At 45.8% G+C, this 23,944-nt stretch overlaps 1 long non-coding RNA gene across 1 annotated transcript in view; it reads right to left on the reverse strand.

Moving 5' to 3' along the window:
• Window positions 1-1,226: 1,226 nt before the first annotated feature.
• LOC139758876 (uncharacterized) overlaps window positions 1,227-23,944 on the reverse strand; it is a 33,610-nt gene continuing 10,892 nt past the window's right edge. Inside the window, exon 3 of the long non-coding RNA XR_011714961.1 lies at window positions 1,227-1,328. This is a non-coding gene — a long non-coding RNA (uncharacterized lncRNA). The remainder of the gene's footprint in view (window positions 1,329-23,944) is intronic.

The raw sequence follows: 23,944 nt of genomic DNA on the forward strand, positions 1-23,944 counted from the left end.
CATTTTAAGACGAGAGAGACATTTAGAGAACAATTTGCGTAGTTACTCCAGCCTTGGTGGGTCAATAGGGTCACTATTAACAAACATCAACTTAAACACAAAAGCTTATGACATGTTAACCATTGATGTAATAATGTGCGTAACTATCGTAAATTGTCATAGCATTTTCAACATTTTTCTTGGCTCGCAGAAGTTTGAAAGAGATTTCGCTGGACTGATGGTTACAGAAGACATTGAATATAACTTTTTGGTCTTAAATTTCATATCAATATGATTTATCTGAAATGCCGCCTGCAAGATACAGGCTTTACACATGTGACCATAGAAAATGTAAGCAAATGTTCCCAAAAACCATTCTAGTAAATTTCTAACTCTCACGCATCATGTGTCACGTACACGCTCTCACCAAAGGGTCATATATATACTTCAAAGTGTATGGGACAGAGAAGTGCCTGTAAACCCCTCATGTGTAAGGACACTTGGTATATCATAACCTGGAGTAAAATAAATCACCAGCCAAACCGAATGATATGTACAATGGCAAATGTTCATGATCCCCCAAAAGGATGAGCAGAGAGAAAACGTGAGGCGTGACATGAGCAGAGAGAAAACGTGAGGCGTGACATGAGCAGAGAGAGAAAACGTGAGGCGTGACATGAGCAGAGAGAAAACGTGAGGCGTGACATGAGCAGAGAGAAAACGTGAGGCGTGACATGAGCAGAGAGAAAAACGTGAGGCGTGACATGAGCAGAGAGAAAACGTGAGGCGTGACATGAGCAGAGAGAGAAAACGTGAGGTGTGACATGAGCAGAGAGAAAACGTGAGGCGTGACATGAGCAGAGAGAAAACGTGAGGCGTGACATGAGTAGAGAGAAAACGTGAGGCGTGACATGAGTAGAGAGAAAACGTGAGGCGTGACATGAGCAGAGAGAAAACGTGAGGCGTGACATGAGCAGAGAGAGAAAACGTGAGGCGTGATATGAGCAGAGAGAAAACGTGAGGCGTGACATGAGCAGAGAGAGAAAACGTGAGGCGTGATATGAGCAGAGAGAAAACGTGAGGCGTGACATGAGCTGAGAGAGAAAACGTGAGGCGTGACATGAGCAGAGAGAAAACGTGAGGAGTGACATGAGCAGAGAGAGAAAACGTGAGGCGTGACATGAGCAGAGAGAAAACGTGAGGCGTGACATGCATGAGAGCAGGAGTCAACACGTTGTGGGTTCTCACCTTGGCAGATGCTGATGCGACACACGTCAGTTTAATGCACTTGTCCGCCAACAGCACGATCGTCTCGCCGCTCATATACCACTTGTCATTATACAAACATTCTAAAAAAAACGGAAAAAAAATCTTCGTTACATTCTACTTACAGAGCAAACACTTTGTGAGCAAACACTTTGTGAGCGAACACTTTGTGAGCAAACAATTTGTGAACAAACACTTTGTGAGCAAACACTTTGTGAGCGAACAATTTGTGAACAAACACTTTGTGAGTAAACACTTTGTTTACAGGTTAAAGACGTAATGTAAGGTCACATCTGAAATTCCTTCAACATATTCATATCCTCAGTAGCACTCGCGAACTGGGATCTAACTTGTACTTCATAGTAAGAATGACGTAAGAGTTTGTCTTTAATGTAAGTTCGTCTTGAATTCTACCAGCCAATACAGTACAGTAAAGTTGCTCTGGTGGTCTGGTGTCAACCTCAGCTGTGTACAGCAGTCTGGTGTCAACCTCAGCTGTGTGCAGCAGTCTGGTGTCAAACTCAGCTGTGTGCAGCAGTCTGGGGTCAACCACCAGCCGTGTGCGGCAGTCTGGTGTCAACCTCAGCTGTGTGCAGCAGTCTGGTGTCAACCTCAGCTGTGTGCAGCAGTCTGGGTCAACCACCAGCCGTGTGCGGCAGTCTGGTGTAAACCTCAGGTGTGTACGGCAGTCTGGTGTCAACCTCAGCTGTGTGCGGCAGTCTGGTGTCAACCACCAGCCGTGTGCAGCAGTCTGGTGCCAACCTCAGCTATGTGCAGCAGTCTGATGTAAACCTCAGGTGTGTACGGCAGTCTGGTCTCAACCTCAATGGTGTGCAGCAGTCTGGTAACAACCTCAGTGGTGGGCAACAGTCTAGTGTCAACCTCAGCTGTGTGCAGCAGTCTGGTGTCAGCCTAAGCAGTGTGCAGCAGTCTAGTGTCAAACTCAGCTGTGTGCAGCTGTCTAGTGTCAACCTCAACTGTGTGCAACAGTCTGATGTCTTCCTCAGCTGTTTGCAGCAGTCTGGTGTCAATCCCAGCTGTATGCAACAATCTGGTGTCAACCTCAACTGTGTGCAGCACTCTAGTGTCAACCTCAGATGTGTGCAGCAGGTTGGTGTCAACCTCACATGTGTGCAGCAGTCTGGTGTCAACCTCAGCTGTGTGCTGCAGTCTGGTGTTAACCTCAGCTGTGTGCTGCAGTCTGGTGTCAACCTCAACTGTGTGCAGCAGTCTGGTGCCAACTTCAGCGGTGTGCGGCAGTCTGGTGTAAACCTGACCTGCGTGCAACAGTCTGGTGTCAACCTCAGTGGTGTGCAGCAGTCTGGTGTTAGCCACAGTGGTGTGCAACACTCTGGTGTCAACCTCAGCTATGTGCAGCAGTCTGGTGTTAGCCACAGTGGTGTGCAACACTCTGGTGTCAACCTCAGCTATGTGCAGCAGTCTGGTGTAAACCTCAGGTATGTGCGGCAGTCTGGTGTCAACCTCAATGGTGTGCAGCAGTCTGGTAACAACCTCAGTGGAGTGCAAAAGTCTAGCGTCAACCTCAGCTGTGTGCAGCAGTCTGGTGTCAACCTAAGCTGTGTGCAGCAGTCTAGTGTCAACTTCAGCTATGTGCAGCAGTTTAGTATGAACCTCAACTGTGTGCAACAGTCTAGTGTCAACCTCAGCTGTGTGCAGCAGTCTGGTGTCAACCCCAGCTGTGTGCAGCAGTCTAGTGTCATCCTCAGCTGTGTGCAGCAGTTTAGTGTCAACTCAACTATGTGCAACAGTCTGGTGTCAACCTCAGCTGTTTGCAGCAGTCTCGTGTCAACCTCAGCTGGTGCAGCACTCTGGTGTCAACCTAAGCTGTATGCAACAGTCTGGTGTCAACCTCAGTGGTGTGCAGCAGTCTGGTGTCAGTCAAAGTGGTGTGCAACAGTCTGGTGTCAACCTCAGCTATGTGTAGCAGTCTGGTGTAAACCTCAGGTGTGTGCGGCAGTCTGGTGTCAACCTCAATGGTGTGCAGCAGTCTGGTAACAAACTCAGTGGTGTGCAAAAGTCTAGCGTCAACCTCAGCTGTGTGCAGCAGTCTGGTGTCAACCGAAGCTGTGTGCAGCAGTCTAGTGTCAACCTCAGCTATGTGCAGCAGTTTAGTATGAACCTCAACTGTGTGCAACAGTCTGGTGTCAACCTCAGCTGTTTGCAGCAGTCTGGTGTCAACCCCAGCTGTGTGCAACAGTCTGGTGTCAACCTCAGATGTGTGAATCAGTCTGGTGTCAACCTCACCTGTGTGCAGCAGTCTGGTGTCATCCTCAGCTGTGTGCAGCAATCTGGTGTCAACCTGACCTGCGTGCAACAGTCTGGTGTCAACCGCAGCTGTGTGCAGCAGTCTGGTGCCAACCACCAGCCATGTGCAGCAGTCTGGTGTCAACTTCAACTGTGTGCAGCAGTCTGGTGCCAACTTCAGCGGTGTGCAGCAGTCTGGTGTCAACCTGACCTGCGTGCAACAGTCTGGTGTCACCCGCAGCTGTGTGCAGAAGTCTTGTGTAAGCCAGAGTGGTGTGCAACAGTCTGGTGTCAACCTCAGCTATGTGCAGCAGTCTGGTGTAAACCTCAGGTGTGTACGGCAGTCTGGTGTCAACCTCAATGGTGTGCAGCAGTCTGGTAACAACCTCAGTGGTGGGCAACAGTCTAGTGTTAACCTCAGCTGTGTGCAGCAGTCTGGTGTCAACCTAAGCAGTGTGCAGCAGTCTAGTGTCAACCTCAGATGTGTGCAGCAGTCTAGTGTCAACCTCAGATGTGTGCAGCTGTCTCGTTTCAACCTCAACTGTGTGCAACAGTCTGGTGTCTTCCTCAGCTGTTTGCAGCAGTCTCGTGTCAACCCCAGCTGTATGCAACAATCTGGTGTCAACCTCAATGGTGTGCAGCAGTCTGGTAACAAACTCAGTGGTGTGCAGCAGTCTAGTTTCAACCTCAGCTGTGTGCAGCAGTCTGGTGTCAACCTAAGCTGTGTGCAGCAGTCTAGTGTCAACCTCAGCTATGTGCAGCAGTTTATTGTCAATCTCAACTGTGTGCAACAATCTGGTGTCAACCTCAGCTGTGTGCAGCAGTCTGGTGTAAACCCCAGCTGTGTGCAACAGTCTGGTGTCAACCTCAGATGTGTGAATCAGTCTGGTGTCAACCTCACCTGTGTGCAGCAGTCTGGTGTCATCCTCAGCTGTGTGCAGCAATCTGGTGTCAACCTGACCTGCGTGCAACAGTCTGGTGTCAACCGCAGCTGTGTGCAGCAGTCTGGTGCCAACCACCAGCCATGTGCAGCAGTCTGGTGTCAACTTCAACTGTGTGCAGCAGTCTGGTGCCAACTTCAGCGGTGTGCAGCAGTCTGGTGTCAACCTGACCTGCGTGCAACAGTCTGGTGTCACCCGCAGCTGTGTGCAGAAGTCTTGTGTAAGCCAGAGTGGTGTGCAACAGTCTGGTGTCAACCTCAGCTATGTGCAGCAGTCTGGTGTAAACCTCAGGTGTGTACGGCAGTCTGGTGTCAACCTCAATGGTGTGCAGCAGTCTGGTAACAACCTCAGTGGTGGGCAACAGTCTAGTGTTAACCTCAGCTGTGTGCAGCAGTCTGGTGTCAACCTAAGCAGTGTGCAGCAGTCTAGTGTCAACCTCAGATGTGTGCAGCAGTCTAGTGTCAACCTCAGATGTGTGCAGCTGTCTCGTTTCAACCTCAACTGTGTGCAACAGTCTGGTGTCTTCCTCAGCTGTTTGCAGCAGTCTCGTGTCAACCCCAGCTGTATGCAACAATCTGGTGTCAACCTCAATGGTGTGCAGCAGTCTGGTAACAAACTCAGTGGTGTGCAGCAGTCTAGTTTCAACCTCAGCTGTGTGCAGCAGTCTGGTGTCAACCTAAGCTGTGTGCAGCAGTCTAGTGTCAACCTCAGCTATGTGCAGCAGTTTATTGTCAATCTCAACTGTGTGCAACAGTCTGGTGTCAACCTCAGCTGTGTGCAGCAGTCTGGTGTAAACCTCAGGTGTGTGCAACAGTCTGGTGTCAACCTCAGTGGTTTGCAACAGTCTGGTGTCACCCACAGTAGTGTGCAAAAGTCTGGTGTCAACCTCAGCTATGTGCAGCAGTCTGGTGTAAACCTCAGGTGTGTGCGGCAGTCTGGTGTCAACCTCAATGGTGTGCAGCAGTCTGGTGACAAACCCAGCGGTGTGCAACAGTCTAGTGTCAACCTCAGCTGTGTGCAGCAGTCTGGTGTCAACCTAAGATGTATGCAGCAGTCTAGTGTCAACCTCAACTATGTGCAGCAGTTTATTGTCAGCTTCAACTGTGTGCAACAGTCTGGTGTCGACGTCAGCTGTTTGCAGCAGTCTCGTGTCAAACCAAGCTGTGTGCAACTGTCTGGTGTCAACCTCACCTGTGTGCAGCAGTCTGGTGTCAACCTCACATGTGTGCAACAGTTTGGTTTCATCCTCAGCTGCGTACAGCAGTCTGGTGTCAACCTCAGCGGTGTGCGGCAGTCTGGTGTTAACCTCAGCTGTGTGCAGCGGTCTGCTGTCAATCACCAGCCGTGTGCAGCAGTGTTCAGCAATCTTGTGTCAAACCTAGGTGTGTGCATCAGTCTGGTGTTAACCTCAGGTGTTTGCAGCAGTCTGGTGTCAACCCCAGCTGTCTGCAGCTGTCTGATGTTAACCTCAGCTGTCTGCAGCATTCTTTTGTCAACCTCAACTGTGTGCAGCCGTTTGGTGTCAACCCCAGGTGTGTGCAGGTAGTCTGGTGTCAACCTTAGGTGTGTGCAGCAGTCTGGTGTCAGCATCAGCTGTGTGCAGTAGTCTGGTGTCAATCTAGACTGTGTACAACAGTCTGGTGTCAACCTCAGCTGTGAGCAACAGTTTGGTGTCAGCTTCAGCAGTGTGCAGCAGTCAGGTGTCAACCTCAGGCTGTGTACAGCAGTCTGGTGTCAACCTCAGCTGTGTGCAGCAGTCTAGTGTCAACCTCAGCTTTGTGCAGCAGTCTGGTGTCAACTTCAGCGGTGTGCAGCAGTCTAGTGTCAACTTCAGCTGTGTGCAGGAGTCTAGTGTTAACCTTAGGGTGTGCAACGGTCTGGTGACAACCTCAGCTGTATGCAGCAGTCTGGCATCAACCTCAGCTGTATGCAGCAGTCTTGTGTCAACCTCAGTGGTGCGCAACTGTCTTGTGTCAACCTCAGCTGTGTGCAGCAGTCTGGTGTCAACCTCAGCTGTGTGCAGCAGTCTGGTGTCAACCTCATCTGTGAGCACCAGTCTGGTGTCATCCTCAGCTGTGTGCAGCAGTCTGGTGTCAACCTCTGTGGTGTGCAACAGTCCTTGTTTCAACCCTAGCTGTATGAACCAGTCAGTTGTCAACCTCAGCTGTGTGCAGCAGTCTAGTGTCAACCTCAGCTTTGCGCAGCAGTCTGGTGTCGACCTTAGCTGTGTGCAGCAGTCTGGTGTCAACCTCAGCTTTGCGCAGCAGTCTGGTGTCAACCTCTGGTGTGTGCAGCAGTCTGATGTTAACATCAGCAGTGTTTAATGGATTGGTGTCAGCTTCTTCTGTGTGCAGCAGTTTGGTGTCAGCCTCAGCTGTGCGCAGCAGTCTATTGTCAACCTCAGTTGTGTGAAGCAGTCTGGTAACAACCTCAGTGGTGTGCGGCAGTCTGGTGTCAACCTCAGCTGTGTGCAACAGTCTGATGTCAACCTCAGTGGTGTGAAACTAATTGGTGTCATCCTTAGCTGTGTGTAGGAGTCTAGTGTCAACCTCATCTGTGTGTAGCAGTCTGGTGTCAAACTCAGCTGTGGTGTCTACTTAAGCTGAGTGGAAAAGTTTGATGTCAACCTCAGCTGTGTGCAGCAATCTGGTGTCAACCTCAGCGGTGTGCAATACTCTGGTGTCAACCTCACTAGTGTGAAACAATCTGGTGTCAACCTCAGCTGTGGGCAGTAGTCTGGTGTGAACCTCAGATGTGTGCAGCATTCTGGTGTCAACCCGAGGTTTGTGCAGGAGTCTGGTGTCAACCTCAGCTTTGTGCAAAAGTTTGGTGTCAACTTCAATTGTGTGCAGCAGTCTGGTGTCATCCTCATCTGTGTGCAGCAGTCTAGTGTCAATATCTACTGTGTGCAGCAGTCTGGTGTCAACCTCTGAGGTGTGCAAGAGTCTGATGTCAACCTCAGCTGTCTGCAGCAGTCTGGTGTCAACCTCGGCTGTGTACAGCAGTCTGGTGTCAACCTCAGCTGTGTGCAGCAGTCTAGTGTCAACCTCAGCTTTGTGCAGCAGTCTGGTGTCAACTTCAGCGGTGTGCAGCAGTCTAGTGTCAACTTCAGCTGTGTGCAGGGGTCTAGTGTTAACCTTAGTGGTGTGCAACGGTCTGGTGACAACCTCAGCTGTATGCAGCAGTCTGGCATCAATCTCAGCTGTGTGCAGCAGTCTGGTGTCAACCTCAGCTGTGTGAAGCAGTCTGGTAACAGCCTCAGTGTGTGTAGCAGTTTGGAGTCAACCTCAGCGGTGTGCAACAGTCTTGTTTCAACCTCGGTGGTGTGAAATGAACTAGTGTCATCCTCAGCTGTGTGCAGCAGTCTGGTGTGAACCTCAGCTGTATGCAAAAGTTTGGTGTCAACCTCAGAGCTGTGTGTAGCAGTCTGGTGTCAACCTCAGCTGTGTGAAGCAGTCTGGTAACAACCTCAGTGGTGTGCGGCAGTCTGGTGTCAACATCAGCGCTATGTCAACAGTCTGGTGTCAACCTCAGTGGTGTGAAACAGACTGGTGTCATCCTCAGCTGTGTGCAGCAGTCTGGTGTCAACCTCATCTGTGTGCAGCAGTCTGGTGTCAACCTTAGCTGAGTTTAAAAGCCTGGTGTCAATCTCAGCTGTGTGCAGCAGTCTGGTGTCAACCTCAGCTATGTGTAGCAGTCTGGTGTCAAACTCTGGTGTGTGCAGGAGTCTAGAGTCAACCTCAGTTGTGTTTAATGTTCTGGTGTCAACTTCATTTGTGTGCAGTTGTCTGGTGTCAACCTCAGCTATGTGCAACTGTTTGGTGTCAAACTTAGCTGTGTGCAAGCAGTCTGGTAAGAACCACAGTGGCGTGCGGCAGTCTGGTGTCAACCTCAGCGGTGTGCTACAGTCTGGTGTCAACCTCACTAGTGTGGAACAATCTGTTGTCAACCTCATCTGTGTGCAGTAGTCTGATGTCAACCTCAGGTGTTTGCAGCAGTCTGGTGTCAACCCGAAGTGTGTGCAGCAGTCAGGTAACAATCTCAGTAGTGTGCGGCAGTCTGATGTCAACCTTCGCAGTGTGCACAGTCTGGTGTTAATCTCACTGGTGTGAAACAATCTAGTGTCAACCTCAGCTGTGTGCAGTAGTCTGATTTCAACCTCAGGTGTGTGCAATAGCCTGGTGTCAACCCGAGGAGTGTGCAGCAGTCTGGTGTCAGCCTCAGCTGTGTGCAGCAGTATGGTGTCAACCTCAGCTGTGTGCAGCAGTCTGGTGTCAACATCTGCTGTTTGCAGCAGTTTTGTGTCAACCACAGCTGTGTGCAGCAGTCTAGTGTCAACATCAGCAGTGTGCAGCAGCGTAGTGTCAACCTCTGGTGTGTGCAGCAGTCTGATGTCAACCTCAGCTGTGTTTAATGGTCTGGTGTCAACTTTAGCTGTGTGCAGCAGTCTGGTGTCAGCATCAACTCTGTGCAGCAGGCTGGTAACAACCTCAGTGTTGTGTGGCAGTCTGGTGTCAACCTCAGCGGTGTGCAACAGTCTAGTGTCAACCTCAGTTGTGTGAAACAAGCTGGTGTCATCCTCAGCTGTGTGCAGCAGTCTGGTGTTAACCTCATCTGTTTGTAGCAGTCTGATGTCAACCTTAGCTGTGTGCAAAAGTCTTGTGTCAACCTCTACTGTTTGCAGCAGTCTGGCGACAATCTCAGCTGTGTTTGATAGCCTGGTGTCAACTTCAGCTGTGTGCAGCAGTTTGGTGTCAACCTCAGCTGTGTGCAGAAATCTAGTGTCAACCTCAGCTGTGTGCAGCAGTGTAGCGTCAACCTTAGATGTGTGCGGCAGTCTGATGTCAACCTCAGCTGTTTGTAGCAGTCTGGTGTCAGCCTCAGCTGAGTACAGCAGTCTAGAGTCAACATCAGCTGTGTGCAACAGTCTGTTGTCAACTTCAGCTGTGTGTAGCTAACTGGTGTCAACCTCAGTGGTGTGCAACAGTCTAGTGTCAACCTCAGTAATGTTCGTCAGCCTTGTGGAAATCTTAGCTGTGTGCAGCAGTCTGGTGTCAACGTCAGCTGTGTGCAGCAGTCTGGTGTCAATATCAGATGTGTGCGGCAGTCTGGTGCAAATCTTAGCGGTGTGCGGCAGTCTGGTGTCAAGTTTAGCTGTGTGCAACACTCTGGTGTCAACCTCAGCTGTGTGCAGCAGTCTGGTGTTAACCTCAGTGCTGTACAACTTTCTGGCATCAACCTCAGCTGTGGGCAGCAGTCTGGTGTAAGCCTCAAGTGTGTGCAACAGTCTGGTGTCAACGTCAGTGGTTTGCAACAGTCTAGTATCAAGCTCAGCTGTGTGCAGTAGTCTGGTGTCAACCTCAGTGTGGTGCAACAGTCTGGTTTCAACTTCAGCTGTTTGCAGTAGTTTGGTGTCAATCTCAGCTGTGTGTAGCTGCCTGATGTCAACCTCAGCTGTTTGCAGCAGCGTGCTGTCAACCTCAGGTGTGTGGAACAGTCTGCTGTCAATCTCAGCAGTGTGCAGCACTCCGGTGTCAACCTCAGCTGTGTGGAACAGTCTGGTGTCAACCTCAGCGGTGTGCAGCAGTCTGGCTTCAACCTCAACTGTGTGCAGCAATCTGGTGTCAATATCAGCTGTGTGCAGCAGTCCGGTGTCAACCTGAGGTGTTTGCAGCAGTCTGGTGTCAACCTCAGCCGTGTTCAGGAGTCTGGTGTCAACCTTAGCCGTGTGCAACAGTCTGGTGTCAGCCTCAGTGTTGTGGAATGGTCTGGTGTCAACCTCAGCTGTGTACAGCAGTCTGGTGTCAACCTCAGCGGTGTGCGGCAGTTTAGTGTCAGCCTCAGCTGTGTGCAACACTCTGGTTTCAACTTCAGCTGTTTGCAGTAGTCTGGTGTCAATCTCAGGTGTGTGTAGCTGTCTGGTGTCAACCTCATCTGTTTGCAGCAGTCTGGTGTCAACCTCAGCTGTGTGCAGCAGTCTGGTGTCAATTTTAGTGGTGTGCAACTGTTTGGTGTCAACCTCAGTGGTGTGCAACAGTCTGGTGTCAACCTCAGTAGTGTGCAACAGTCTGCTGTCAACCTCAGCTGCTTGTAGCACTCTGGTTTTAATCTTAGCTTTTTGCAGCAGTCTGGTTTCAACCTCCGTGGTATGCAGCAATCTGGCGTCAACCTCAGCTGTCTGCAGCAGTCTGGTGTCAACCTCAGCTGTGTGCAGCAGTCTGGTGTCAATCTCTGCTGTGTGCAGCATTCTGGTGTCAACCTACGCTGTGTGCAACAGTATGGTGTCAACCTCAGCTGTATGCATCATTCTAATGTCAACCTCAGGTGAGTGACAACAGTCTGGTGTTAACGTCAGTTGTGTGGAGCAGTTTCTTGTGAACCTCAGTGGTGTGTAGCAATCTGGTGTCAAACTTAGGTGTGTGCAGCACTGTGGTGTCAGCTTCATGTGTGTTCAGAAGTCTGGTGTCAACCCTAGCTGTGTGCAGCAGTCTAGTGTCAACTTTAGCTGTGTGCAGCTGTCTAGTATCAAGCTCAGTGGTGTGCAACAGTCTAGTATTAACCTCAGGTGTGTACAGCAGTATGGTGTTAACCTGAGGTGTGTGCAGCTGTCTGGTGTCAACCTCAGCTGTGTGCAGCAATCTATTGTCAATCTTAGGTGTATGCAACAGTCTAGTGTCAACCTCAGCTGTGTGCAGCAGTCTGGTGTCAACCTCAACGGTGTGAAGTAGTTTGGTGTCAACCTCAGCTGTGTGCAACACTCTGGTGTCAACGTCTGCTGTTTACAGCAATCTGGTGTCAACCTCAGCTGTGTTTAATAGTGTGATTTCAACCTCAGCTGTGTGCAGCTGTGTGGCGTTAACCTCAGCGGTGTGCAGCAGTCCAGTGTCAACCTGAGCTGTGTCAGCAGTGTAGTGTCAACCTTAGCGGTGTGCAGCACTGTAATGTCAACCTCAGCTGTGTGCAGCAGTCTGGTGTCAACCTCAGCTGTGTGGAGCAGTCTGGTGTCAAGTTCAGCTGTGTGCAGCAGTTTGGTGTCAACATCAGTGGTATGCAACAGACTAGTGTCAACCCCAGCTGTGTGCAGCAGTCTGGTGTCAACCTCAACTGTGTGCAGCACTCTGATGTCAACCACAGCTGTGTACAACAGTCTGGTGTCAACCTCAGTTGTGTACAACAATCTGGTGTCAACCTCAGCTGCATGCACCAGTTTGGTGTCAACCTCAGTGGTGTGCAGCAGTCTGGAGCCAACCTCAAGTGTGTGCAGCAGTCTGGTATCAACCTCAGGTGTGTGCAAGGTTATTAGTTACAGTAGGGTTGAGGGACAAGTCAATTTAGAGGTAAGTTTCAATGTACAAAAACTGGAAGTGAGGTGTTTTAGATACCTGAGAGTAGATTAGGCAGAGGATGGAACCATGAAAGCAGAAGTGAGTCATAGGGTGGGGGAGGGGGCGAAAATTCTGGGAGCGTTTGAAAATGTGTGGAGGGCGCGAACGTTATCTCGGAAAGCAAAAATGGGTATGTTTGTAGGATTAGTGGTTCCAACAATGTTATATGGCTGCCAGGCTTGGGCTATAGCTAGAGTTTTGCGAAGGAGGGTGGATGTGCTGGAAATGAGATGTTTGAGGACAATATGTGGTGTGAGGTTGTTTGATCGAGTAAGTAATGAAAGGGTATGAGAGATGTGTGGTAATAAAAAGAGTGTGGTTGAGAGAGCAGAAGACGGTGTTTTGAAATGGTTTGGTCATATGGAGAGAATGCGTGAGGGAGGATTGACAAAGAGGATATATGTATCAGAGGTGAAGGGAACGAGAAGTGTGAGACCAAATGGAGGTGGAAAGATGGAGTGAAAAAGATTTTGAGTGATCGGGGCCCGAACATGCAGGAGGGTGAAAGGCGCGCTAGTAATAGAGTGAATTGGAAAGATGTGGTATATCGGGTTCGACGTGCTGACAATGGATTGAACCAGGGCATGTGAAGCTGTCTGGGGTAAACCATGGAAAGTTTTGTGGGGCCTGGATGTGGAAGGGGAGTTGTGGTTTCGGTGCATTTTGCATGACAGCTAGAGACTGAGTGTGAACGAATGGGGCCTTTGTTGTCTTTTCCTAGTGCTACCTCGCGCACATGCGGGGGGAGGAGGTTGTCATTTCATTTGTGGCGGAATGGCGACGGGGATGAATAAAGGGCAGACAGTATGAATTATGTACATGTGTATATATGTACCTATACGTCTATGTGTGTATATATATGTATACGTTGAGATATATAGGTATGTATATGTGCGCTTGTGGACGTGTATGTATATACATTTGTATGTGGGTGGGTTGGGCCATTCTTTCGTCTGCTTCCTTGCGCTACCTTGCTATCGCGGGGGAGCGACGAAGCATAAAAAAATATAAATAGATAAAAAATATATATATATATATATATAAATATGCATACATATATATCCCTGGGGATAGGGGAGAAAGAATACTTCCAACGCATTCCTCACTTTCTAAAAGGAGAAACATAAGAAGGAGTCACGCGGTGTGTTCATCCTCCTCGAAGGCTCAGACTGGGGTGTCTAAGTGTGTGGATGTAACCAAGATGAGAAAAAAGGAGAGATAGGTAGTATGTTTGACGAAAGGAACCTGGATGTTTTGGCTTTAAGTGAAACGAAGCTCAAGGGGAAAGGGGAAGATTAGTTTGGAAATTTGGGAGTAAAGTCAGGGCCTAGTGGGAGGACAAGAGCAATGGAAGGAGTAGCAACACTCCTGAAACAGGAGTGGTGGGAGTATGTGATAGAGTGTAAGAAAGTAAACTCTAGATTGGTATGGGTAAAACTGAAAGTGGATGTAGAGAGATGGGTGATTATTGGTGACTATGCACCTGGGCATGAGAAGAAAGATCATGAGAGGCAAGTATTTTGGAAGCAGCTGAGTGAGTGTTAGTAGTTCCGATGCACGAGACCGGGTTATAGTGATGGGTGATTTGAATGCAAAGGTGAGTAATGTGGCAGTTGAGGGAATAATTGGTACACATGGGGTGTTCAGTGTTGTAAATGGAAATGGTGAAGAGCTTGTTGATTTATGTGCTGAAAAAGGACTGGCGATTGGGAATACCTGGTTTAGAAGAGATATATACGTAAATTTACGTATGCAAGTAGGAGAGATGGCCAGAGAGCGTTATTGGATTACGTGGTAATTGATAGGCATGCGAAAGAGAGACTTTTGGATGTTATTGTGTTCAGAGGTGCAACTGGAGGGATGTCTGATCATCATCTTGTGAAGGCGAAGGTGAAGATTTGTAGAGGTTTTCAGAAAAGAAGAGAGAATGTTGGGGTGAAAAGAGTGGTGAGAGTAAGTGAGCTTGGAAGGACACTTGTGTGAGGAAGTACCAGGAGAGACTGAGTACAGAATGGAAAAAGGTGAGAACAAAGGACGTGATGGGAGTGGAGGAGGAATGGGATGTAATTAGGGAAGCAGTGATGGCTTGCGCAAAAGATGCTTGTGGCATGAGAAGCGTGGGAGGTGGGCAGATTAGAAAGAGTAGTGAGTGGTGGCATGAAGAAGTTAGATCATTAGTGAAAGAGAAGAGAGAGGCATTTAGACGATTTTTTTGCAGGGAAATAATGCAAATAAGTGGGAGATGTATAAAAGAAAGAGGCAGGAGGTCAAGAGAAAGGTGCAAAAGGTGAAAAAGAGGGCAAATGAGGGTTGGGGTGAGAGAGTATCATTAAATTTTAGGGAGAATAAAAAGATGTTTTGGAAGGAGGTCAATAAAGTGCGTAAGACAAGGGAACAAATGGGAACTTCAGTTAAGGGGGCTAATGGGGAGGTGATAACAAGTAGTGATGATGTGAGAAGGAGATGGAATGAGTATTTTGAAGGTTTGTTGAATGTGTTTGATGATAGAGTGGCAGATATAGGGTGTTTTGGTAGAGGTGGTGAGCAAAGTGAGAGGGTTGGGGAACATGGTTGGGTAAACAGAGAAGAGGTAGTAAAAGCTCTGCGGAAGATGAAAGCTGGCAAGGCAGCGGGTTTAGATGGTATTGCAGTGGAATTTATCAAAAAAGAGGGTGACTGCATTGTGGAGTGGTTAGCAAGGTTATTTAATGTATGTATGACTCATGGTGAGGTGCCTGAGGAATGGCGGAATGCTTGCATAGTGCCATTGTACAAAGGCAAAGGGGATAAAAGTGAGTGCTCAAATTACAGAGGTATAAGTTTGTTGAATATTCCTAGGAAATTATATGGGAGTGTATTGATTGAGAGGGTGAAGGCATGTACAGAGCATCAGATTGGGGAGGAGCAGTGTGGTTACAGAAGTGGTAAAGGCTGTGTGGATCAGGTGTTTACTTTGAAAAATGTATGTGAGAAATACATAAAAAAGCAAATGGATTTGTATGTAGCATTTATGGATCTTGAGAAGGCATATGATAGAGTTGATAGAGATGGTCTGTGGAAGGTATTAAGAATATATGGTGAGGGAGGCAAGTTGTTAGAAGCAGTGATAAGTTTTTATCGAGGATATAAGGCATGTGTACGTGTAGGAAGAGAGGAAAGTGATTGGTTCTCAGTGAATGTAGGTTTACGGCAGGGGTGTGTGATGTCTCCATGGTTGTTTGATTTGTTTATGGATGGGGTTGTTAGAGAGGTGAATGCAAGAGTTTTAGAAAGAGGAGATGTATGCACTCTGTTGTGGATGAGGGGAGCTTGGGAAGTGAGTCAGTTGTTGTTTGCTGATGATACAGCGCTGGTGGCTGATTCATGTGAGAAACTGTAGAAGATGGTGACTGAGTTTGGTTAAGTGTGTGAAAGAATATTGCTGAGAGTAAATGTGAATAAGAGCAAGGTTATTAGGGACAGTAAGGTTGAGGGACAAGTCAACTGGGATGTGAGGTTGAATGGAGACAGACTGGAGAAAGTGAAGTGTTTTAGATATCTGGGAGTGGATCTGGCAGCGGATTGAACCATGGAAGCGGAAGTGAATCATAGGGTGGGGGAGGAGGCGAAAGTTCGGGAGCGTTGAAGAATGTGTGGAAATCGAAGACGTTATCTCGGAAAGCAAAAATGGGTATGTTTGAAGGAATAGTGGTTCCAACAATGTTATATGTTTGCAAGGCGCGGCTTTGGATAGAGTTGTGCGCAGGAGGGTGGATGTGCTGGAAATGAGATGTTTGAGAACAATATGTGGAGTGAGGTGGTTTGATCGAGTAAGTAATAACGAAGTAAGAGAGATGCGTGGTAATAAAATGATTGTGGTTGAGAGAGCAGAAGAGGGTGTTTTGAAATGGTTTGGTCACATGGAGAGAATGAGTGAGGAAAGATTGACCAAGAGGATATATGTGTCAGAGGTGGAGGGAATGAGGAGAAGTGGCCGACGAAAATGGAGGTGGAAAGATGGAGTGGAAAAGATTTTGAGTGATCGGGGCCTGAACATGCAGGAGGGTGAAAGGCGTGCAAGGAATAGAGTGAATTGGAACGATGTGGTATACCGGGGTCGTTGTGCTGTCAATGGATTGAGCCAGGGCATGTGAAGCGTCTTGGGTAAACCATGGAAAGTTCTGTGGGACATGGATGTGGAAAGGGAGCTGTGGTTTCGACGCTTTATTACATGATAGCTAGAGACTGAGTGTGAACGAATGTGGCCTTTGTTGTCTTTTCCTGGCGCTACCTCGCGCACATGAGAGGGGAGGGGGTTGTTATTTCATGTGCGGCGGGGTGGCGATGGGAATGAATAGAGGCAGATAGTATGAATTATGTACATGTGTATATATGTCTGTGTGTGTGTGTATATATGTATACGTTGAGATGTATTGGTATTCATATGTGCGTATGTGGTCGTGTATGTATATACATATGTATGTGGGTGGGTTGGGCCATTCTTTCGTCTTTTTCCTTGCGCTACCTCGCTAACGCGGTAGACAGCGACAAAGCAAAACAATAATGGCAATAATATATATATATATATATATATATATATATATATATATATATATATATATATATATATATATATATATATATATATATATATATATATATATATATATATATATATATCCCTGGGGATAGGGGAGAAAGAATAATTCCCACGTATTCCCTGCGTGTCGAAGAAGGCGACTAAAAGGAAAGGGAGCGGGGGGTTGGAAATCCTCCCCTCTCGTTTTTTTTTTTCTTAATTTTCCAAAAGAAGGAACGCAGAAGGGGGTCAGGTGAGGACATTCCCTCAAAGGCCCAGGCTTCTGTTCTTAAAGCTACCTCGCTAACGCGGGAAATTGCGATTACTATGAAAAAAAAATTATTTATCTATTTATTTTGCTTTGTCGCTGTCTCCCGCGTTTGAGAGGTAGCACAAGGAAACAGACGAAAGAAATGGCCCAACCCACCCACATACACATGTATATACATACACGTCCACACACGCAAATATACATACCCATACATCTCAATGTACACATATGTATACACACACAGACACATACATATATACACATGCACACAATTCACACTGTCTGCCTTTATTCATTCCCATCGCCACCTCGCCACACATGGAATAACATCCCCCCTCCCCTCATGTGTGCGAGGTAGCGCTAGGAAAAGACAACAAAGGCCCCATTCGTTCACACTCAGTCTCTAGCTGTCATGCAATAATGCCCGACACCACAGCTCCCTTTCCACAACCAGGCCCCACACAACTTTCCATGGTTTACCCCAGACGCTTCGCATGCCCTGATTCAATCCATTGACAGCACGTCGACCCCGGTATACCACATCGATCCAATTCACTCTATTCCTTGCACGCCTTTCACCCTCCTGCATGTTCAGGCCCCGATCACTCAAAATCTTTTTCACTCCATCTTTCCACCTCCAATTTGGTCTCCCACTTCTCCTCGTTCCCTCCACCTCCGACACATATATCCTCTTGGTCAATCTTTCCACACTCATTCTCTCCATGTGCCCAAACCATTTCAAAACACCCTCTTCTGCTCTCTCAACCACGCTCTTTTTATTTCCACACATCTCTCTTACCCTTACATTACTTACTCGATCAAACCACCTCACACCACATATTGTCCTCAAACATCTCATTTCCAGCACATCCACCCTCCTGCGCACAACTCTATCCATAGCCCACGCCTCGCAACCATACAACATTGTTGGAACTCCTATTCCTTCAAACATACCCATTTTTGCTTTCGGAGATAATGTTCTCGACTTCCACACACTCTTCAAGGCTCCCAGGATTTTCGCCCCCTCCCCCACCCTATGATTCACTTCCGCTTCCATGGTTCCATCGCTGCCAGATCCACTCCCAGATATCTAAAACACTTTACTTCCTCCAGTTTTTCTCCATTCAAACTTACCTCCCAATTGACTTGACCCTCAACCCTACTGTACCTAATAACCTTGCTCTTATTCACATTTACATATGCGTAAGTAGGAGAAATGGCCTGAGAGCGTTATTTGGTTACGTGTTAATTGATAGGCACGCGAAAGAGAGACCTTCAATGTCAATGTGCTGAGAGGTGCAAGTGGAGGGATGTGTGATCATTACCTTGTGGAGGCTAAGGTGAAGATCTGTAAAGGTTTTCAGAAAAGAAGAGAGAATGTTGGGGTGAAGAGGGTGGTGAGAGCATGTGAGCTTGGGAAGGACACTTGTGTGAAAAAGTAACAGGAGAGACTGAGTACAGAATTGAAAAAGGTGAGAACAAAGGAGATAAGGGGAGTGGGGGAGGAATAGGATGTATTTAGGGAAGCAGTGATGGCTTGCGCAAAAGATGCTTGTGGCAAGAGAAGCGTGTGAGGTGGGCAGATTAGAAAGGGTAGTGGGTGGTGGGATGAAGAAGTAAGATTATTAGTGAAAGAGAAGAGAGAGGCATTTGGACGATTTTTGCAGGGAAATAATGCAAATTAGTGGGAGATGTATAAAAGAAAGATGGAAGAGGTCAAGAGAAAGATGCAAGAGGTGAAAAAGAGGGCAAATGAGAGTTGGGGTGAGAGATATCATTAAATTTTAGGGAGAATAAAAAGATATTTTGGAAGGAGGTAAATAAAGTGCGTAAGACAAGGGAACAAATGGGAACTTCAGTGAAGGGGGCCAATGGGGAGGCTATAACAAGTAGTGGTGATGTGAGAAGGAGATGGAGTGAGTATTTTGAAGGATGTTGAATGTGTTTGATGATAGAGTGGCAGATATAGGGTGCTTTGGTCGAGGTGGTGTGCAAAGTGAGAGGGTTTGGGAAAATGATTTGGTAAACAGAGAAGAGGTAGTAAAATCTTTGCGGAGGATGAAAGCCGGCAAGGCAGCAGGTTTGGATGGTATTGCAGTGGAATTTATTAAAAAAGGGGGTGACTGTAATGTTGACTGGTTGATAAGGTTATTTAATGTATGTATGATTCATGGTGAGGTGCCTGAGGATTGGCGGAAGCTTGCATAGTGCCATTGACAATGGGCAAAGGGGACAAAGGTGAGTGCTCAAATTACAGATGTATAAGTTTGAGTATTCCTGGTAAATTATATGGGAGGGTATTGATTGAGAGGGTGAAGGCTTGTACAGAGCATCAGATTGGGGAAGAGCAGTGTGGTTTCAAAAGTGGTAAAGGATGTGTGGATCAGGTGTTTGCTTTGAAGCATGTATGTGAGAAATACTTAGAAAAGTAAAAAATGGTTTTGTATGTAGCATTTATGGATTTTGAGAAGGCATATTTTAGAGGTGATAGAGATGCTCTGTGGAAGGCATTAAGAATAAATGGTGTGGGAGGCAAGTCAGTAGAAGCAGTGAAAAGTTTTTATTGAGGATGTAAGGCATGTGTACGAGTAGGAAGAGAGGAAAGTGATTGTCTCTCAGTGAATGTAGGTTTGTGGCAGGGATGTGTGATGTCTCTAATGTTGTTTAATTTGTTTATGGATAGGGTTGCTAGGGAGGTGAATGCAAGAGTTTTGGAAAGAGGGGCAAGTATGCAGTCTGTTGTGGATGAGAGAGCTTGGGAAGTGAGTCAGTTGTTGTTCGCTGATGATAGTGCGCTGGTGGGTGATTCATGTGAGAAACTGCAGAAGCTGGTCACTAAGTTTGATAAAGTGTGTGAAAGAAGAAAGTTGAGAGTAAATGTGAATAAAAGCAAGGTTATTAGGTACAGTAGGGTTGAGGGTCAAGTCAACTGGGAGGTAAGGATGAATGGAAACAGACTGGAGGAAGTAAAGTATTTTAGATATCTGGGGTGGATTTGGCAGCAGATGGAACCATGGGAGCGGAAGTGAATCATAGGGTTGGGGAGAGGGCGAAAATTCTGGGAGCGTTGAAGAATGTGTGGAAGTCGAGAACATTATCTATTATATATATATATATTTATATATATATATATATATATATATATATATATATATATATATATATATATATATATATATATATATATATTTTAATTTTCCAAAAGAGGGAACAGAGGGGGCCAGGTGAGGATATTCCCTCTAAGGCCCAGTCCTCTGTTCATAACGCTACCTCGCCAATGCGGGAAATGGCGAATAGTACGAAAGAAAATATATATATATATATATATATATATATATATATATATATATATATATATATATATATATATATATATATATATATATATATGTATATATATATATTCCTATGAGTCCACGGGGAAAATGAAACACGAAAAGTTCCCAAGTGCACTTTCGTGTAATAATCACATTATCAGGGGAGCCACAAGAGAGAAATATAAGTCAGTCGATATATATCGAAGAGACGAAGCTAAGACGCCATTTGGTAAACATGTGATTGTTCAAAACATACAACGAGCGTTCATAAACATATCATTTTACAAATTTTATCAACAATAAACTTATCTAATTTGTATAGACCATCACTAATATTAAGATTATAATTCTTTGTATATTTAATAATAGAAGATTCAATAATATTTCTCTTGGTAATAGAGTTAGAGTTAATAACTGAGATGGAATTACTCCAGTCAATACAATGATCATAGTTTTTAACGTGATCAAACAGGGCATTTGATTCTTGTCCCGTTCTTATACTATATTTATGTTTAAGTCTAACACAAAGACCCTTACCAGTCTGACCAACATAAAATTCATCACAATTTCCACATAGCACAGTATAGATGCATCCAAGAGAATTTTCTGGTGAATTCCTAATTAAGATATTCTTTATAGTATTATTGTTGCTAAAGGCAACATTTACATTAAAGGATTTAAGCAACATGGGAAGTAAAGTAAAATTATCATCAAAAGGGAGAACTAAAAGATTGTTGGTGTCAATGGGAGGTTTGGGCTCAACTCTATAAAATGATTTCTTTGCTAACTTAAGGGATTTATCAATGAAAGATCTAGGGTACTTTAACTTAGGTCCAATAGAAAATATTTTCTGAAACTCATCATCAATAAACTCTGGACTGCAAATACGTAATGCCTTAAGGAACATAGATTGAAATGATGATAATTTAACTCTGTCATGTTGAGGTAAGTAATAATGGATATATGAGCATACATTGGTAGGTTTTCTGTATATGCTAAGTTTTAAACTTGTTTCTTTGCCTATGGATCATGCAATCTAAAAATGGTAACATATTATTATTTTCATTTTCTACAGTAAATTTGATGGAAGGTACTAAATTGTTAAGTAAGGGGAGAAATATTTGTAAATTTTCATTTGTTGGCCAAACACAAAGAACATCATCTACATACCGAAACCAAATTGCATTAGAAGGTAAGATATCCTTTAGTAATTTTGTTTCAAAAAATTCCATATAAAGATTGCTTAGCACAGGTGAAAGAGGGTTACCCATTGCCATACCAAATTTTTGAGCATAATAATCTCCATTGAATTGAAATATACAGTCTTTTATACACAATTTTATCAGTTCAATGAAAACAGACTTTGAAACAGGTAAATGAATATCATCCAAGACATCAAATAAATATTCTAAAAGGTCATCAACTGGAACTTTAGTGAAAAGTGAGGAACATGAAAGCTAACTAGTTTGAAATCAAAATGAACATTGATGTTGTTTAGCTTGTTGACTAAATCTACATTGTTCATGATAATTTACAAACGTTTCTCCCCTTACTCAACGATTTAGTACCTTCCATCAAATTTACTGTAGAAAATGAAAATAATGATATGTTAACATTTTTAGATTGCATGATCCATAGACAAGGAAACAAGTTTAACTTTAGCATATACAGAAAACCCACCAATGTATGCTCATATATCCATTATTACTCATCTCAACATGACAGAGTTAAATTATCATCATGCATGTGGGTCATATTAAGTGCTAACTAACTACCTCCGTCCTTGATGGTCCTCATGTTTGAGACAAGCAAAACCATCGTTTGTTGTATGTTCATATCATTATTCTTGTCATTGTCTTATGATCCTTGTATCATCATTTCATTTCGGTTCAGATTAAATCACTGATCTTAATGTGTCAAACTCTTCCCTGTACACTGAGTGAGATGTGTGTGTCAAACTCTCCCCTGTACACTGAGTGACATGTGTGTGTCAAACTCTCCCCTGTACACTGAGTGACGTGTGTGTCAAACTCTCCCCTGTACACTGAGTGAGATGTGTGTCAAACTCTCCCCTGTACACTGAGTGAGATGTGTGTGTCAAACTCTCCCCTGTACACTGAGTGACATGTGTGTGTCAAACTCTCCCCTGTACACTGAGTGACATGTGTGTGTCAAACTCTCCCCTGTACACTGAGAGAGATGTGTGTCAAACTCTCCCCTGTACACTGAGTGAGATGTGTGTGTCAAACTCTCCCCTGTACACTGAGTGACATGTGTGTGTCAAACTCTCCCTTGTACACTGAGAGAGATGTGTGTCAAACTCTCCCCTGTACACTGAGTGAGATGTGTCAATATTCTTCTGGTAGTCGTCTGTGTGGTGTTCGACACCATCTTCCTCCACCAGGAAGCTAACTTGGATCATTTTGTGTGTTCTCTACTAAGACCATCATCACTACACCCCCCATCACTACTCCGTCATCACTACACCCTCATCCTACATCCCCATCACTACTCCATCATTCCTATACCCTCATCCTACACCCCATCACCGCTCCGTCATCACTACACCCTCATCCTACACCCCCATCACTACTTCGTCATCACTACACCCCCATCCTACACCCCCATCACTACTCCGTCATCACTACACCCTCATCCTACACCCCATCACTACTCCGTCATCACTACACCCTCATCCTACACCCCCATCACTACTTCGTCATCACTACACCCCCATCCTACACCCCCATCACTACTCCGTCATCACTACACCCTCATCCTACACCTCCGTCACTACTTCGTCATCACTACACCCCCATTCCACAACCCCATCACTACTCCGTTATCACTACACCCTCATCCTACACCCCATCACTACTCCGTCATCACTACACCCTCAACCTAAACCCCTATCACTACTCTGTCATCACTACACCCTCATCCTACACCCCCATCACTACTCTGTCATCACTACACCCTCATCCTATACCCCCATCACTACTCCGTCATCACTATACCCTCATCCTATACCCCCATCACTACTCCGTCATCACTATACCCTCATCCTACATCCCCATCACTGTTCTGTTATCACTACACCCTCATTCTACACCCCGATCACTGTTCTGTTATCACTTCACCCTCATCCTACACCCCGATCACTGTTCTGTTATCAGTACATCCTCAACCTACACCCCATCACTGTTCTGTTATCACTTCACCCTCAACCTACACCCCATCACTGCATTGTTATCATATCACTAAAGCCTCATCCTACACCCCCACTACTACGCTGTTATCACCTCACCCTCATCCTACACCCCCACTACTACGCTGTTATCACCTCACCCTCATCCTACACACCCACTACTACGCTGTTATCACCTCACCCTCATCCTACACACCCACTACTACGCTGTTATCACCTCACCCTCATCCTACACCCCCATCACTAAACCAATCATATGACTTACCATTACAGTGAGGTCTAAAGGGTAACTGTTACGCACAGGCAGACAGACCGAGGTGATATCGTCCTTAACCACATCTTAACCATAATAGCATCACATACCACATACCGTTACCACATGGTATACGGCATTACACACAGGGTTTATGAGACATTACACACAGGGTTTATGAGACATTACACACAGGGTTTATGAGACATTACACACAGGGTTAATAATGATTTACACACAGGGTTTATAATGATTTACACACAGGGTTTATAAGACATTACACACAGGGTTTATAATGATTTACACACAGGGTTTATAAAACATTACACACAGGGTTTATGAGACATTACACACAGGGTTTATAAGACATTACACACAGGGTTTATAATGATTTACACACAGGGTTTATAATGATTTACACACAGGGTTTATAAAACATTACACACAGGGTTTATGAGACATTACACACAGGGTTTATAAGAAATTACACACAGGGTTTAT

The sequence above is a fragment of the Panulirus ornatus genome, chromosome 31 (assembly GCF_036320965.1).
Source record: "Panulirus ornatus isolate Po-2019 chromosome 31, ASM3632096v1, whole genome shotgun sequence".
Classification (NCBI taxonomy): Eukaryota; Metazoa; Arthropoda; class Malacostraca; order Decapoda; family Palinuridae; genus Panulirus; species Panulirus ornatus.